Raw genomic sequence first — 17,268 nt, 5'->3', positions numbered from 1 at the left:
AAATTGAGCTGCATCCCCCCCTTCAAACTTGTCAGTGCTAATGAAGTCGGTATTTGAGGTTGTCTTCCTCTCTTTCAGCGCTGATGGGGTGAACATGGTTGTCAAACTGGTCGACACACCCTTTCGTTCCCCCGGGAGGAGAGGAGCAGTGACCCGAGACCGTCCTGAGGGGGACGTTGTCCATCATTAGAGTCGCTATTTGTTCCTGGCTTTGGGGCGCTGAGGTGGAACTAATACTGAGCAGCACAACGGACGTACAGAGGGAGGGACGCTTTTTACTGCTACATTAATTAAGCTCATTTCCAACATGCTCCCAGCCCACCAACTCCTGCCCTCCGGTTCTGCTGTAATTAAGTGTGTGTGTGTGTGTGTATTTAAACCAGGCTACATTATTTGTGCGCCTGGTTTAACCTTTTCTGATGGTTAGCATCGGTGTGGACTGAAAGAGAAACTAATCCCACTAGAAGCTGCTGCACTTCTAAACAGTTTTATTTGTTTCCTGTGATTAAACTTAAAAAAAACCTAAGCGGGACTAAAATGTTGTTACTCCTTGTGGGAAAAATCTTGCATTTTCCACTAAATGATTTAGGCTTAATTAGGTAACAAAAAAGTGTATGTTTATATAATTAATTTGCTATTAAAAGCCTTGAGGTTCACTTGTGGATCTGTTATAAATATAAAATTATCATCTCTGTATGTAAATTTGTTTAAAATATGTTAACAAGCCACTAATTTACAATGGTGGGCACACTTCAACTAATGTATCAATACATAGAGGTCATGTGACGTCACACTTCCATGAACTTTGTAACTTGCAGCCATCTTGGTAGGCTGTTGCTATGGAGTTGCTATGGCAACAGCAAACAAGTCACATGCTTAGAATTAACTCTCGCCTCGTTACTATCTAAATTAAAAATATAAGTACAGTACATGTTGAATATAAACATGGCTGACTTTTGTGCTTTGGCATTAGCTTCCACTAAATGCTATGCTGCTATGGCACTTTAGCGTTAACAAATCTAACGTTTATAATTAGTGCTCTAGAGTTAGCGCAACAAAGATTTTAGTACTTCAAACTGAGAATGCTAATGTTAGCATTTACAAGCTACTATTCAACTCTAATATTTTACACACTATGAATGAGAAATTTGCATGTGAATTAATAAAAGTAGTGTACAGAAGTTACTGATTAATATTTCCAAATATTTTAAATGAAAGACTAAATGCCCGTCCAGGTGTGGGTTTAGATCCTGGACGAGCCCCCAAAAATATGTCAGCAATAGTTCAAAGGACATGTATAATCTATGTCTCATGATTTGATCTTAGATATGTGGAATAAACACAAAATTAATTAAAATTAACCACATGCTAGAAAGACTAAATAATATTTAGTGGAAGCCATTGAGTAAACAAAAGTTCACCCGACTTTCACTTGATTTGCAATTTGCATTTATTTTGCACGTCAGTTAAAAATAGTCAAAACAATCTATTAATAACGTCTCTTTAACTATCAAACTCGGTGAAAACGCTAAACCATAAAACGGTTTAGATAAATGATAAAAATGAGGAATTTTGCTGCTTTTATATGATACTACATAATTTTAATTACATCTGAGTTGAATATCCTCCATGTCTGTTGCTTTCAGTGTGATTGATGGACAGTTTTTCCTCTTTTTTTCCCAGGACTCAAACACTTATTTCATGCACAGATGACAGCGATAAGTGATGAAAAAAGCCCTCCTGGCTCTGCTTGAGCGCGCTTCAGCAGATCTTAGGTGGAACACGCGGTTGAGGGGCCTGCAAGGCTTCACGCCGCCTTCGTAAACGCAGCGGATGACGGATGTCTGTCTCCATCAGCGCCGGCGCGCTAAAGTGACAGCTCTCTGTTAACGGTGACAAGTCAGGGCTCCGGCGGAGACAGATTGCCTTCAGGTGGCTCCATTTTCAAAATCCCTGGTAAGAATCTGCAGCGCTTAACTTTCTTTTGATGGCTGAAGGGCTCTCAGCGGCTTTTTTTTTATTTTTCAGATTTCAGCTGAAGAAAAAGGGGGGTTCCTTTAATATCTTGTCTCTCAGAGATCAGAGGGTGTCACATTCTCACACCTCATATTTCACAGCATCTATCACAGGCGGTGTAAAATTCCCTTAAAAGTGCATTATGCAATATAATAGCAGGTTGGGATGACATTTATCTGCCAAAGGGAGGAAGGCTATTACAGACCTGCTGCCTTTTCCAAGAGGGATTTCATCATGCAGGACTTTTCTTTTTCTGTTTTGTCTTGTGATTTCAGCTGATGATCAAAATTAGACATGATCTTGAGGATCTTTCCTCCAACTGTGTTTCCTCTGTGCAAAAACTACATCTCACAGTTCACATATTTAAGAAACACAGAACCTAGTATGCTTTTAATCCACACATATAAGGAAATCCAGCCGTTTCTATGCAGAGATAACTTCAGGACATTGTCTGTATGTATAAACTAGTCACATGAATCACTCCTGAGAGATTTAGAGCTCTTCTTCCACACGAAGTCTTCAAATCTGGACGGTCTCGTCTTCTATGCACTCTGAACTTAAGTTCTTTCCACTGATTTTCTATTGAATCCATAAGAAGTTAGCTGTGCTAATCCTAAAGTGACAATCACAAATATTATTTTCACTAAATGCTACAGCGCTAATCACAAGCATTAGTTCCACTGGTGCTAAAGTGCTAATTGTAAACATTGGTTCTGTTAAAGCTAAAGTTCTATGCTAACACAATATTTAGTAAAAGCTAATGCTAACGTGCTAACTTCTGCGTTGTTCATACCTGCCCTGTGTTAATGTCCCGAACAGGTTCAATTCTGTTATTGCACACCAACCGCTACCGTTTGCACTTCAGGAAGTGATTCATTGGTACAAACTTTTACTCATGGTTTCAGTTTTATAACTGTTGAATCAAACAACAAAACTTTTGAACTTTATTCAACCCAAAGTTTACAAAGCAGCCAAGTAAATTAGCGCTACAGGACTCATCCAGAAAAATCGATTCAGGGCAAAGCTAGGTTTCTTTATGCTAACGTTTTCAAAATCCATCCATCCATCCATCCATTTTCTCCCACTTATCCGGGGTCGGGTCGCGGGGGTAGCAGCTTCAGAAGGGAGGCCCAGACTTCCCTCTCCCCGGCCACTTCTTCCAGCTCCTCCGGGGGAATCCCGAGGCGTTCCCAGGCCAGCTGAGAGACATAGTCCCTCCAGCGTGTCCTGGGTCTTCCCCGGGGCCTCCTCCCGGTGGGACGTGCCCGGAACACCTCACCAGGGAGGCGTCCAGGAGGCATCCTGACCAGATGCCCAAGCCACCTCAACTGGCTCCTCTCGATGTGAAGGAGCAGCGGCTCTACTCTGAGTCCCTCCCGGATGACTGAGCTTCTCACCCCATCTCTAAGGGAGAGCCCAGCCACCCTACGGAGAAAACCCATTTCGGCCGCTTGTATTCGCGATCTCGTTCTTTCGGTCATGACCCAAAGCTCATGACCATAGATGAGGGTGGGAACGTAGATCGACCGGTAAATTGAGAGCTTCGCTTTTTGGCTCAGCTCTCTCTTCACCACGACGGACCGTTACAGCGCCCGCTTGACAGCAGACGCTGCGCCAATCCGCCTGTCAATTGGCCGATTGACTAAATAAAAAGTAGCTCTGCTATTAGCAAATAATAGTGGTTGACTTCAGTCAGCCTACCACTGACTGACACACATTGGGTTAAGCAGCAGGAAAATTATGTTTAAAAAATTTTTGCAAAGTGGCCTAATCAAAGTTCAGAGTTCAAACCAATTGAGGTAACCGACTATGCTTCCTTAAACAAGTTAGGATGGCTCAATGAGCTACATAAAACATATTAATCACAATTTTTTTTGCACAAAATTATTCTTAGATGAAATTTTAGACTGCTCAGTTCTGCCATTTTGAGCTGTTTTAGGGCATCTTGTCACTTTAAATCCCAATAAGCCACTGCTGGCCGTGCCTCCATTAATTCAACGTTTACACTCACATGAAAACAGATGTGCAATTATACAACCGTGCATTTGCTTTGAAAAGCAGAAATGAAACCTCCTGCACAACCAACCAGTATATAGTAGGTGTTTTCTGGATGGTAAGTCAACAACAAAACGCTTGTCTTTTCTAGCAACCATTGTACAGTGCACAGAGCAGTAAAACCAGCTTACCAAACATGCTGGAGCTCAGCTTGGGTTGCCAGGTAACGGGCAGAGTTCCTCTGGGGTTGCCAGGTAACGGGCAGAGTTCCGCTGGGGTTGCCAGGTAACGGGCAGAGTTCCTCTGGGGTTACTAGGTGAAGGGTCAGCGCATGCTGATTTGTGACGTCACATTCCAGGTTTTTGGCTCATTTTAACAAGTTAATAAAATTATTGCCAGAAAACAGCTGGTTGGTTGGTTGTTTTTAAGGTAAAGGATTGTTTTTAGAAGCAGTGGAAACCCAAATGGAAGCACAAAAATGTGCAGAAAGTGAATTTTTTATAACTTGCCCCTTTTACAACAGGCTATCCATGCTGGACAACCCTCCAGTGTTACAATATTTAAACAACTCTATGAAAGAAGTGGGCCACAAGAAGGTTTAGGTGGCAATTAGTTTTCAATTCAAGTCTATTTTGTACTTACTAAGGTTATCGTTGTGTGATATCTGAAACGTATCAATGGGACAAAAAACAAACATCTCATATTCTCTGTCATTCACACATTATTTCCCATAACCCCCGGGTGTTTTTGTTTTGATTTTCTGGTTACTCAGGTGGCTGCGGACACCCGGTGTGAATCTCATTCCCACCAGAAACATTCTCACACGAAAACACCGACGTGTTCAATACTTATTTCCCCCGCCGTATAGGAGCGTCCCAGGACTTCCAGTTGGGACGGCGCCAGAGCGGTTGATCTAGATAATTCTCCATCTCAACGGGGGGAAGCGAGGATTTATTTCAGGGCCTGGTTATGCAGAATTTCTAATGAGTATTTTTGTTTTTTTATTTACAAAAAAAAAAAATAAATAAGAGTACCGGTAATAACTATGTGCAAAACCATTAGAATGAATATTTATGTTGCTTGTTATGAAATATTCATTAAGTAGGTTTAAAAAAAGAACAGCAAAAGAGAAAGAGAGAGAGAGAGAGTGTTTACTTGTGAGTATTTGTCTGTAAAATGGGGGCGGCGAGGCCCTCATCACCTATTGCACAGGAGTGCTGACAGCCCCCTCCTTCCTTCTTAGGATTGAATATCTGACATCTCTTAACAAAAGCAGCAGCAGCAGCACTGCCATCTTCTTCCTCTCCTTTCTTTCTTTCTTCCTTTCTTTCCCCTCCATCCGAGGTGATACGACTCCCTCCGTTCATCCGATCCAACCTCTCATTCCTGCACTTCCCCTTCATTCCATCCGACCAAATTAAGAAATTAATGAGGGATAGGTTCTTTACCAACTGCCCCTGCAATGTTTACCACTGATGAAATTATAATGCAGGCCCTGCTGTATTATTTATAAGCCAATTAGGGGAAGTGTTACTTGATTTGATGGCGAGCCGACACAGAGTACATTTAACTAATGGAGACCAAGAGAGTAAAGGGAACGAGAGAGGGGAGGGGAGGGACAGCTGAGGCGGGCGATTCTGCACCATGCTCTAGGATTACGTGGCTAATTGCCCTGCTTTATCTGTCTGTCACGGATAGCCATGCATATTTTAGCGTTCCCAAAGACTTTGATTGTTTGCACTCGTGTTGGGGCTGTAGCAAGTAGAGCAGAGGCCAGAGTGGAGTGTAGTTAAAAACTGGCAGCAAGGGGGAGGAGGTGGGCGACGGAGAGGAAGAGGAGACCAGAAAACCCACGGATGCACACGGTGACAGGTGGAGGAAGAGTTTGTGACAAGGAGGGGAAAAATGGTGCAACCAAAAAAAAAAAAAAAGAGTCGGGGCGTTTCGTACGACGGTAATTAATTCCACTTATTGTAGCAGAGACTCGACCTTTTCTCCAACTGGTTTTATCTGATTGGGAAAGCTTGTTTGCACAACCTTCTGACAGAAATGTGAGACAACATGGAGTCTGCTGCAGCTGGATGAAAACGTAAAGTACAAGTAGGCACTGAAATGCCAAATATATTGACTAGTTTGTGAAAATATTAGGGATTCTTCTCTTTTTTTAAGAAAATTCAAAAGCAAATGCACCAGGATGTGAGTTCTTGTAGGTTAAAATTGTTACTACACTGCAAAAACACAAAATCTTACAAAGTGTTTCTGATCACATTTATATCACAAATATCTTAGTACACTTGAAGTAAAAGAAAGCTAGATATAAGAGCTTGTTGCAAGTCAATAATTTCTTAATTTCGATTTAAAAAAATACTAGTTCAAATTTCAGGCTATTTCACTTCTAACAATTCAACTGAAAATACTTTATAGATCGCAAAGCGAAATTAAATGTTGTTTTAACTGATTTAATTAAAGTGTTATGGTGATGGTAGTGGGCAAAAAGATCTGCTGTAGCAGTCTGTGTTACAGTAAATTTGAAGAAGCTTCTGATTGAAAACCCATTTTTCCCACAAGTGAAACCATCTGCCAGCAGAACTAGCACTTTTTTATGGATATTAAGAAATTATTGACTTAAAATAAGCTCATATATGTTGCCTGTACGTTAGTTTGGTCTTATTTCAAATCAGAACTTGAAATAAGAAAAGCTTTACACTGGACATTTGACCCAAACACTGAACAACAGCCAGGATGTGAGTTCTTGTAGGTTAAGTTGTTACTATACTGCAGCAAAAAAATACCTTACAACGTGTTTTTGTTCCAGTTTCTGATCCAGTGTAAATGTATTCTTGGGATGCAAATATGGAGAAGAAGCATCAAGCTTCTATGCACCACAAATGTGGAACAATCTTCCAGAAAACTGCAAAACTGCCAAAACACTGGGTTTGGACTATACAAAACATGTTCATTATACCTTTTGTGCACAAAACCATTTTTAATTATGAGATTTTTTACCTGATCGGTTCTCTGAATGAGCCGTTTTAGGGCCTCTTGTCAATTTAAATCCAAATGAACTCAACGTTTACACTCGGAAGTTAAAATAGCTGCAAACAGATGGGCAATTATACAGCCGTACATCTTTGATCAGCAGAAGTGGAGCCTCCAGTACCAACCAACAAGGTTGCAGCAAGTGGTTTCTGGATGATAATTCAACAACAGACCACTTGTCTTTCCCCGCAGCTATTGTACAGAGCGTACGGCGGTAAAAGCTGACCAAATGTGCTGAATCTCGGCTTAGGTTGCTAGGAAACGGGTGGGATTCCGCTGTGGTTGCTAGGTAACGGGCAGAGTCTGCCGATTTGTGACGTTACATTCCAGAGATTTTTGAAACGGCTCACTTTCCAGACACCAAAAAATATTAACTTATTGAAAAAAACTGACTGGGTGGGATTTGTTTAAGCACTTCTGTTGTTTATAGAAGCAGTTTTGGAAGCATGAAAATGTGCAAAATGTGAATTCTCTCCTTTATTAAACTCCTGGATTGAGCAACTCCGACTGATGAGCTTTTGGAAAGCTGATCAGACACTCATGCTAAGGAGGGGAAACTGGAGCAAAGGCATCCCTAATTATCTGATGAAGGGGGGCAGCTTATCTGAATGGCTTCTTCTTTCTCTCCGCTTTCATCCCGCCAGCTCACATGGCGCATCTTTACATAACAAAAGGTCCGTACCTGGCCGAGCCGCTTCAGTCAGGACTCCTCCGCAAACATTCCAGGTTCCGGGTCTCTGAGCGATCCGCGATTAGATCCAGCTTCACATGACATACGGCGGCTAATTCTGGAGATTTTTCTTTTTGCCTAAAATGTTGCTCAGCAAGGGTTTCTGAGCCGAGCATTTTGGAACGTTTACGGGTTTTTCTTCGCTGCAATGAGAATGTAATTAATTCACGATTAAAAGCATTAGTACGGGCTTTGTATGGTGATTTATTTAAAGGCTGGTACTAATACTGGCTCGGTTTCCTCCTTTAGGAAATGGGTAATAAGATCCGATGCCAGGCCTTCTTTAGCATCCCTCTCCTCACACACACACACACACACACACACACAGAGGATATCAGTGTGTGTCTTCGATTAGAAGGCAGAAAAGGTCTGTCACCAGCAGCGTCACAGTCACCATGTTAACTTATTCATCCCTGTTAAAGCCCGTGTAACAGGATAGCTGTTAATTAATATTGCTGTCGGGTAAATGGTTGCCGCCGGACCGTTGCCACCATCCATCAGTAACATTATCTCTTGTGTTGTTTTCCTGCCAGGCCTCGGGCTCAATTAAGATAATGCTATGCAAACAAGGTCTCTCGCCATTAGCCTCATCACTGAGGAGCCGTTAATGGCATAATTGGGGCACTCCAAAGAACAATCACCAATCATCCGCGAGCATGACTGCCGAGTCGCAAGTCGCGACCGCCGGGCGACGAGCGAAGCAGGAGGTTAGCAGCTGGGGAACGACGAAGACTGCAGGCGTTTCCCGTCTGACGACACGCAGCAACCAGGAAGTGGTTCAGTTGATCCTGGAGATCAGGATTCTGGAAAAACCTGGATACATGAGTACGATGGCGTGTTGAGGCAGTGGAGATAGAAAACATTTCTGCCACAAAAGTCAGCAATTTTGAGATTAATCTTGGAAATTTCTGGGTTTTTCATAGCAATTTTTTGACTCTTCTCTGTCGAAAATTTCCAAGGTTTTTTAGTATTTTTTCTAGCAAATTTCCAACAATTAATGGTTTTGTTTAGATTGCATTTACCCAGAATGCCCGGCGCTGTAGTCCACTTCCTGCTTTTGGAGCGGTCTCCAGTCCACTTGATGTTCACATTACGCATTCGAACCGCACCAGAGTTTACTTCAATCGAAACAAGACCGCGGTTTTTAGGCAGACCAGAGTTTGTTTTCTTTCTTCCTTTCTTCCTTTCTTTCTTCCTTTCTTTCATCCATCCATCCATCCATCCATCCATCCATCCATCCAGTTTTCTTATTGAATCTCTGCAGCTCGGCAGATGGAAATCAGATGTTTAGGTGAAACCTGAGGAGTTTTAGGAAAGCTCGACTCCAGATCAGCAGAACGCCACTGCAGCGTTTTTTCAGATGTTTCCTAAATGTTTCGCTGGTCTTTAGATTTTAACTTCCAGGCTTCTTTTCACAATTTGGCATTTAAAGATCTGAAACACCTTTCCTTAAACTCATATTGATCAATATATATTCCTGATTTTTTGCTGTAGAAATAACCTTTTTGGAGCAAAATACATTTCTTTCTTTTCTTCTCTTTAACATGAAACTGCATTAAGGCTCCATAATCTTTCAGAGTGCAAAGTATTTGCTTGAGCTGCTAAGAAATATTTGGATAATATAATATTAATAAGTTAAGCATATTCACTGTCTTTTAATTTCATTATTGCAAGTGTTTTCATTTTAAGCCTGTATTTATTTATGCCTTATATTATCAATAGTAGTTTATTTTTTAGATCAAATCTGCTTCATTTAACTTCAATAATTAGTTAAAATAAGATTGTTTTTATACTAAACTATTTGTAAAAACGGGTCTCTTTTGTTTAATGCATAAATATAATGTGATAGTTGCATTTTTTAATTAATACTGATTGATTTTTACATGAAATAGACAGAATTAATAAGGTTTTTAGACTTTTCTGGAGTAAGGAATACATTATTTCCATGCAAATATATTGTGAAATCTAAAAAAATATAGACAATGTTTTAAATTTCTATCAGTCTGCACAGCAGGATGAAATTGTTTACCTTTTCTCTTCCTGTTGGTGTTTTTCTCTTCTTGCATCACATTTTGTAGACAGACATAAATCTGTATCTATCATAAATGATTCAATGTCAAGCTATATCTCTGTAAAACCAACCATGAACAAACTTGAGCTGACGCAACCTGGATTTTATTTAATTCATGGACATTTCCCCCGTTGTTGTCGGTGAAGTAACAGATATTAAATATGTTGGTTAAACTTTCAGTCAACAGTGACAGCTCTGATTCGTCTGACTGTGAGTGCAAACATTTGCTAAAAAAAATAAAAATATTACAAATCTAGAATCTCACCAGTTTGGAGAAACTGAGCTCTAAAGGAGAGTCTAAGTGTTTTTTAAATTATTTTAAAACAGCTCCAGTTTAGTTTAAATGATTTATGTACCTTCATAATTACTTTTCCCGGATGTTCAGTTATTCAAACAGAAGACAATCTTTTGCTGTTGTGCTTTATTCACTTTATTCTCATCCAAACTGCAGTTCTTTGGTAAACGAATGATACGTGCATTACCGCCATCTACTGGGCTGGAGTGTTTATATATGTAATTACAGTAGAAGAAAAATGACAGAACAGAGAAAAGTGAGTTTCAAGGTGTTTCTGAACATAAATTGCCACATTTGTTGAGTCCAATGAACCAAACTAATTGAAAAACCTGTTCCCCTCCTCGCCTGTGGGGGCGCTGCACCAAAAACCACTGAAGTATGCAACACAAAAACCTCTGAAGAAACTCTGAGTGCAACTTCCTTCTTCACAGTACAAACAAAAATGGAGTATCGTCAGATTTTAGCGGTTGCAGGATTTCTCTTTTGTCTTTGGAAAAAGGCAGCACGTCATTTCAACTGCTAGCGTTAGCATTGCGGGTTCATTTTGTTTGTGTTTACCCAGGATGCCCTGCGCTGTAGTCTACTTCCTGCTTTTGGAGCAATCTCCAGTCCATTAGGCATGAACTAAACCGCACCGGAGTTCAGGTCAACTGCACCCAGGTCGAGGTTTGTAGGCAGACCAGAGTTCGATTGCGCGTCCACACTTCCCCTCCAAAAAACTGACTGTCTGGACGGACAAACTAACAAGAGTTTGATTAAGTGGACTGAACAAGGCTGGTGTTAAACTAGTTTTCTTTAGAGCTGTTATTAGCAGATCGTATCCCACTTGTACATAGATAGAAGTCTGCTAACACGAGAAGCTAACAAGTTATCAGTTCCCAAGCAGATTTCAAACATCTTAAATTAACTCCATTTGTAAGAAGTCGTGAACGTCAGGTGAACCGGAGACCGCTCCAAAAGTCAGGAAATGGACTACAGTGCAGGGCATTCTGGGTAAATACAACAAAAACAAACGCACTAGCCTAGTGCTAGCAGGATAAATAACTTGTGTCATTTTACCAAAGACAAAAGACAAATCCAACAACCGCCAAAATCTGACTCTGCTCCATTTTTGCTTTGATTTTGTGACGAATTAAGTTGCGCTCATTGTCTTCTTCTGGGGTTTTTGGGTTGTTTTCTGAAGTGGTTCTTGTTGCAGTGTCACCACAGGCAAGGAGTGGATCAGGTTTTCAGTGAACCGCAGCAGCTGAAAATGTAATAAATGTACGTATCAGGTCTGATACAAAGATTTCTTTGTGTGTTTTCACCCATAGATTAAAATCTTTTACAGAAGTTTACACTGGAAAACAAGCAACAGCGCGGTCGTTATTATTGTATAAATAAAAAAGAACTTACGACAAACTGCAACATTTCTAGTAAAACAACGAGAAAAGTTTCAATAACACTCACAAGACGCGGCGCGGCTGTCATCTGAATTTGTACATTTCCGGAAGATTTTCACATTCCCACACAGTTACCTTCACAGCAAGTTTGTTATCGACTCGCCGGGTTTCCCCCTCTCTTCGGCAGCAGAAACAAAAGCCACATCTCACCAATCCTGACACTGCTTCCTATCTGTTGTCTTCTCACACCTCCACTTTGCTACATAAGTCACACAGACGAGTCTCAGCTCCAGCTATAATGATTCCTCTGACACACATTGGGGCGCATCATTCCACCGAGCAGCACAGCTTTGCAGCTCAACGCCCCAAAACCTGCCTCACTAGCAGGATGCTTCCTGTTGGTGTGTGTGTTTGTGGTGAGTGGCTCCTTGGGAATTTTAAGAGTCAAGCCCCCCTAAATCTCCCTCTTTCGGCTTTACAAAATCAATAGGATAAATATCTTGTTTGGCCCTCTTCGTCTTCAGCCGCCCACCTCCAGCTAGCTCAGGTTAGCGGAGCGGAGAGTCTCAGTCTCACCTCAGGCTATGTTTAAAATAATCCCTGTTGTTTTGTTTTTTCTAGCTCTGAATGACCGAGGATCTCAGGTGCAGCTTTTTAGCTAACAGTGAAAAAGAGGGAAAATCATGTTAACATATGCCATCGGAGAGCGCCACCGGCTACGTCCTGAAATCGGTCCGGTCCAGACACGGATCGAAGCGCGTATGGATCGCGAGCAGCACCTGCCACCGAATCCAGCTGCTCCCATCGATTTTTCTGTCCTCAATTATATAATAGAAGCTCTGTTCTAGGTTTATACCCACAAATCAAGAGAGCGTTTTGACATGTATAAAAAGAGATTCTCATCGACTGTTTTCCTGAGGCCCCTCTGGAGAGATTTGCAGGACGCGGTGTGAGTGATGGCTGCAGCAGGGTGTGTCCGTTGGCTTTATTTTCTGTTCCAGGTGATTGGACTAAAAAGACAAGGAGGCACTGAAACAAAACTTTCGGCTCGCCGTTCAACCCACTGTGTTGAAAAGCCCCTGGATTAGCTCTCACGCTACACAGCTGACTCTTCTAATTGGAAGACATCCGTGTTTTTAGCCGTCCAATTCGTTGGTAACTTTTCCCAAAACGCATCCATAGATCCGTTATCCTCCCAGGCATGTCAGTTATTGACAGGAAAATGAAGGTTAGTGGGGTCATTGTGGGTGAGCGAACGGTTTGATGGCACCAAAATATTCCACAACCATGTTTAGTCCGCTTTAATCCAACTCTAGTTTGCTTCGTCTAGAAAGCCGGTGTGAATCGGACCAAAAAAAACAAACTCTGGTTCGGCTACAAACCACAGTCTCAGTTTGGTGGAAGTGAACTCTGCTGCAGTTTGAATGCTCATGTGAATGGCAAGCGGACCAGAGACCGCTCCAAAAGCAGGAAGTGAACTACATCGCAGGGCATTCTGCAACCAAAACAAACATACTAGCCTAGCATTAGAGGGAGAAATGACTCCTGCTTTTACCAAAGACAAAAGAGAAATTGTAAAACCGCTAAAATCTGATGCTAGTCTATTTTTGTTTACATTTTGAGAAGAAAGACGTTGGGCTCAGTGTCTTCTTCAGAGGTTTCCAACCAAAGTAATTTATAGCTAACAAAGCAGATCACAAACTGTTCTTGGTTGCCATTTTATCTTGCTAACGTCTAAAGGTGGCCTGAGAAATGGACCAGCTGTATTTTGGTATTAATAAATGCAATCGATGAATTCAACTCACCGACACTTTTTCAACCTCATACATCAAGAACTCAGGATGAAGAACGGATAAATCTCCACGTTGCCTAGAAAGTTTCATTTGTTTGGGAAGTGTGAATGCGTATCAAAACTCTGATGCGGACCAAAAAGGCAAGCGATATTTGCACTAGAAACATGACCAGAAATACTTGGTAAGATTTTGTGTTTTTGCAGTGCAGTCACCATTTTAACATACAACACTGCAAAACCACAAAATCCTACCAAGTATTGTTGTCTAGTTTCTAGTGCATATGTTTTAAACACACTTCAAATAAGACAACAAAAAAACATACAAGGCACTTCTTGGCAAAATATAGAAGCTTGTTTTAAGTCAATAATTTCTTAATATTGATGAAAAAGTTCTAGTTCCACTGGTAGAATATTCCACTGCGCTGTTACCTAGCAACCCCGGCTAAGCCCAGCATGTCACCTAGCAACCCAGTACTACTTCCATTGGCATATATTTCACATATAGCAAGACATTTTCCCCATGTTTTAAGTAAAATAATCTGCTAATGAAACTAGTATTTTTTCATCAGTCATTGAAGCTCCTCTATCTTGCTGAGAAGTTACTTTCGCCTTGTACTAAGATATAGACCAAAACTCCTTGGTAATATTTTGTGTTTTTACAGTGAAACAAACTATTTTGTGCCCTTGTAAACCGACTCTTTGGCTCGCGGAGCTTTAACATCAACCTAATTTCGAGAGGTTTGTCTTTCCTGTAAATGAGAGCATCCCCATTATCACCGTGTGCTATCAGACACCTGGAGCAGGAAGACAGTGGAGAGGTGCTGGCAGAAGACGGCTGTGTGCTCCGTGTCAATCGGAGGGAGGGTAACCCGAGAATCAGATCCTAATCTTGCCACGCTCGGGCATTTTGGGGGATAATTGTAGCCCTGGCAGAGCTCAGGTGATGATACAGCCCGACTTATCCGTTTGCTCTTCCTCCCCCTCACCCGTCCCTCCTTTTAATCTCTTTCTCATTCCTTTATTCCGTGAATAATCTGCAGAGTAAACCTGCAGTAACGTGTGGTGTGGAAGGGTTGTAGGCGTAACTTTAGCTGGAGTAATGAGGCCTAATCCTCCGCTGACTGGGGCCTGTTTAAACAGCTCCTGGCTGAGCTGCCCGGTAATGGAGTAATTAACCCCCGTCGGCCGCCCCGGCCTCCGACCGCCAACGACCCTCGCGCTTCCTTCAGGTTGAACTCCTGCTACGGGTTTGTCACAAAGGATAATGAAAATTGATCTGCACTGGTGAAAAATAAGCTGAAAACAGAGAACAGTACGGTTTCCACTCATGGATTACTTCTGCTTTTCCCTTTTTTTTTTTTTACATAAATGACAATCAAATGAAGGTTCCCACACCTGATAGTCCAGTAAATTAGGTTAAATTGGGGACTAAAGTTGCAACATGTGTTACACTTTCACACTGCAGTGTGTCAAACCAACCAAACTAATTGAGGAATCTGTTCCCCTCCTCGCCTGTGGGGGCGCTTCGCCAAAAACCATTGAAAACCTCTGAAAAAGACACTGACCCCCACATCCTTCTTCACAAAATGTAAACAAAAATGGAGTGGCGTCAGATTTTAGTCGCTGTAGCATTTCTCTTTCGTCTTTAGCAAAAAACCATGAAGCATTCCCCCGTTAACGCAAAGTGTGTTTGTTTTGGTTGTATTTACCCAGAATTCCCAGCGCTGTGGTCCACTTCCTGCTTTTGGAGCGATCTCTGGTCCGCTTGGCGTTCACATATGTTCAACCGAACTGAGACTGAGGTTTGTCGGTAGACCATAGTTTGCTTTTTGAGTTGATTATGCCAGACTCTGGTCTGCCTACAAACCTCGGTCTCAGTTCAGTTGAAGTGAACTCTGGTGCGGTTGGAATGCAAACTGGACTGGAGACCGCTCCAAAAGCAGGAAGTGGACCACAGCTCAGTGCATTCTGTGTAAAACAACTAGAATGCATGGAAACTGGCCACTTAAGTTCTCACATTTCTGCCCATATTCAAGCCCCCATAGTGAGGAACACACCGCCAATGGAGACAAACCCAACTTGACCAGAACCGAACCAGACACGAACCGGCTTGAGTGCGACTTGACAATTGAGAAGAGGCTTACATCAAGAAGAGAGGCACATACTTTTTATATCAGATTAGTTTGGTCAGCTTAAATGCTACAAACTGTATTTCTGTTTGGGATTTTTATGCTTCTAAAATCAGCAAGACACTTAAAAAAAACACCAAGTTGGTTTTAGGCCATAAGTTAATATTTTGGTGTCTCAAAAATGGGCCATTTCAAAACACTCCCAATTGTTAAGTCACGTTCCATGGACACTGTGCCGTTACCTAGCAACCCAAGCTGAGCCCAACCCGTTACTTAGCAACCCAAGCGGAACTCCAGCACGTTTGGTCAGCTGGTTTTAACTGCTGTATGAGCTGTACAATGGCTGCTGGAAAAGACAAGTGTTTTGTTGTTGATAAGATTTTCTTCATCTGGCTTGGTTTGTTTGATCATTTAAAAATATTTAAGCGAGACAAGGAAGCAAATAAACAGAATAAATCCTAAAGGGGGGAAACAATTTTTAATGTTGGGAAACCAAATGACAATCATGATAAGAGTTCAAAGGTCACCACTCCCTGCTGATCTGATTCCCAGACAATCATCTGAGGTAGATTCTTTGTATTTACCACGGAAACAATCAGCACAATCAAACGGTGTAAAGGAGGCGCGCGCAGGGCCGGCGTCCCAACAATGGTCTAGCGCGTCCGGCGCCGCGGCCCGTTTGAAGTGAGCAGCCAGCGCGCATTACGCCAGATGAAATGCTGTCACGCGTGGCCGCCGAATGGTTTGTGTCATTAGGAGAACGAGGCGAACAGGGGGAGCCGAACCAACCTGCTCTGAAGGAAGGCGAGATTAAGGCGATGTTCAGAGACTCTCGTCTGTCAAGACTTCAAAGATGCCATCGACACTCCTTGTTTCTGCCGACGCAGCGACCAAATCGCACACACTCTGCTGCCTCTGTGGCTGTCAAAGCTCCTCTGACATCCCCTTCATCAGGAGCAGGGGCTTTAATCCAGACACGGATAAATAAATCAACACACAGGGGTCCTGCACCTCTCAGCGCCTCCTGGTGGCGGGGCATCCGCGCCCGATGGTGAATTATCAAGATTAATTCTCCGCAAAGGAAGGATAATTAATGCAACTAAAAGGGGAGAACCAAATTAACCAGCATGTGGTGCATTTTTTCCCTCCACGTCTGATAATTCAGAGCGAGGAATGAAACGAGCGGCGGCATCAAGGCTCGTCTCCTCCTGCACGCCTGAAAGGAATTTCAAAGTCTATCTATCAGTTTCAACAAACAGAGAAATGTGTTGCTTTCCACCTTTTTCATTCCGGCGCGCGGGATCCGTTTTGACACAGCCATCTGGAGCCGACGTGATGAGAGGAGAACGGAGAAGTTTAAGTTTGAGTTGACACGCGGAACACGCGAGGCGACGAATCAGAGACGACCGAGCCACCGGTTCCTGCCTGGTTCAGGAGGGACGCGTCCGCATGTTGGGACGCTGGAAACGGCGAGGAAGCTAGAAGCGACACAGGTGTGGCAAAACATCCAGTGGGAGCACAAAAACACACAAGGATTCAACTTTTTCATTATTTATTAAACTGGATACGAGTTAAAAAAGGAAAACTTAAATTGTATTTGAAAGGGGAACTTATAACGCGCAGTAGAGCCACTGAGTAAATTTCCACCATAAAACTGACAAATTTTGAGATTAATTTCAGAAATTTGTAAGAAAACAAACTTGGAACTTCAGAGTTTCAGAAGTTGAAAATTTTTAACATTTGAATCTCAAGAAAATTCTAAAAATCAATTTATTTATTTTTTACATTTGAAACAGAAAATTACCCAATCAAACATCTT

The sequence above is a fragment of the Xiphophorus couchianus genome, chromosome 8 (assembly GCF_001444195.1).
Source record: "Xiphophorus couchianus chromosome 8, X_couchianus-1.0, whole genome shotgun sequence".
Lineage (NCBI taxonomy): Eukaryota > Metazoa > Chordata > Actinopteri > Cyprinodontiformes > Poeciliidae > Xiphophorus > Xiphophorus couchianus.
This window is presented reverse-complemented; position numbering follows the sequence as displayed.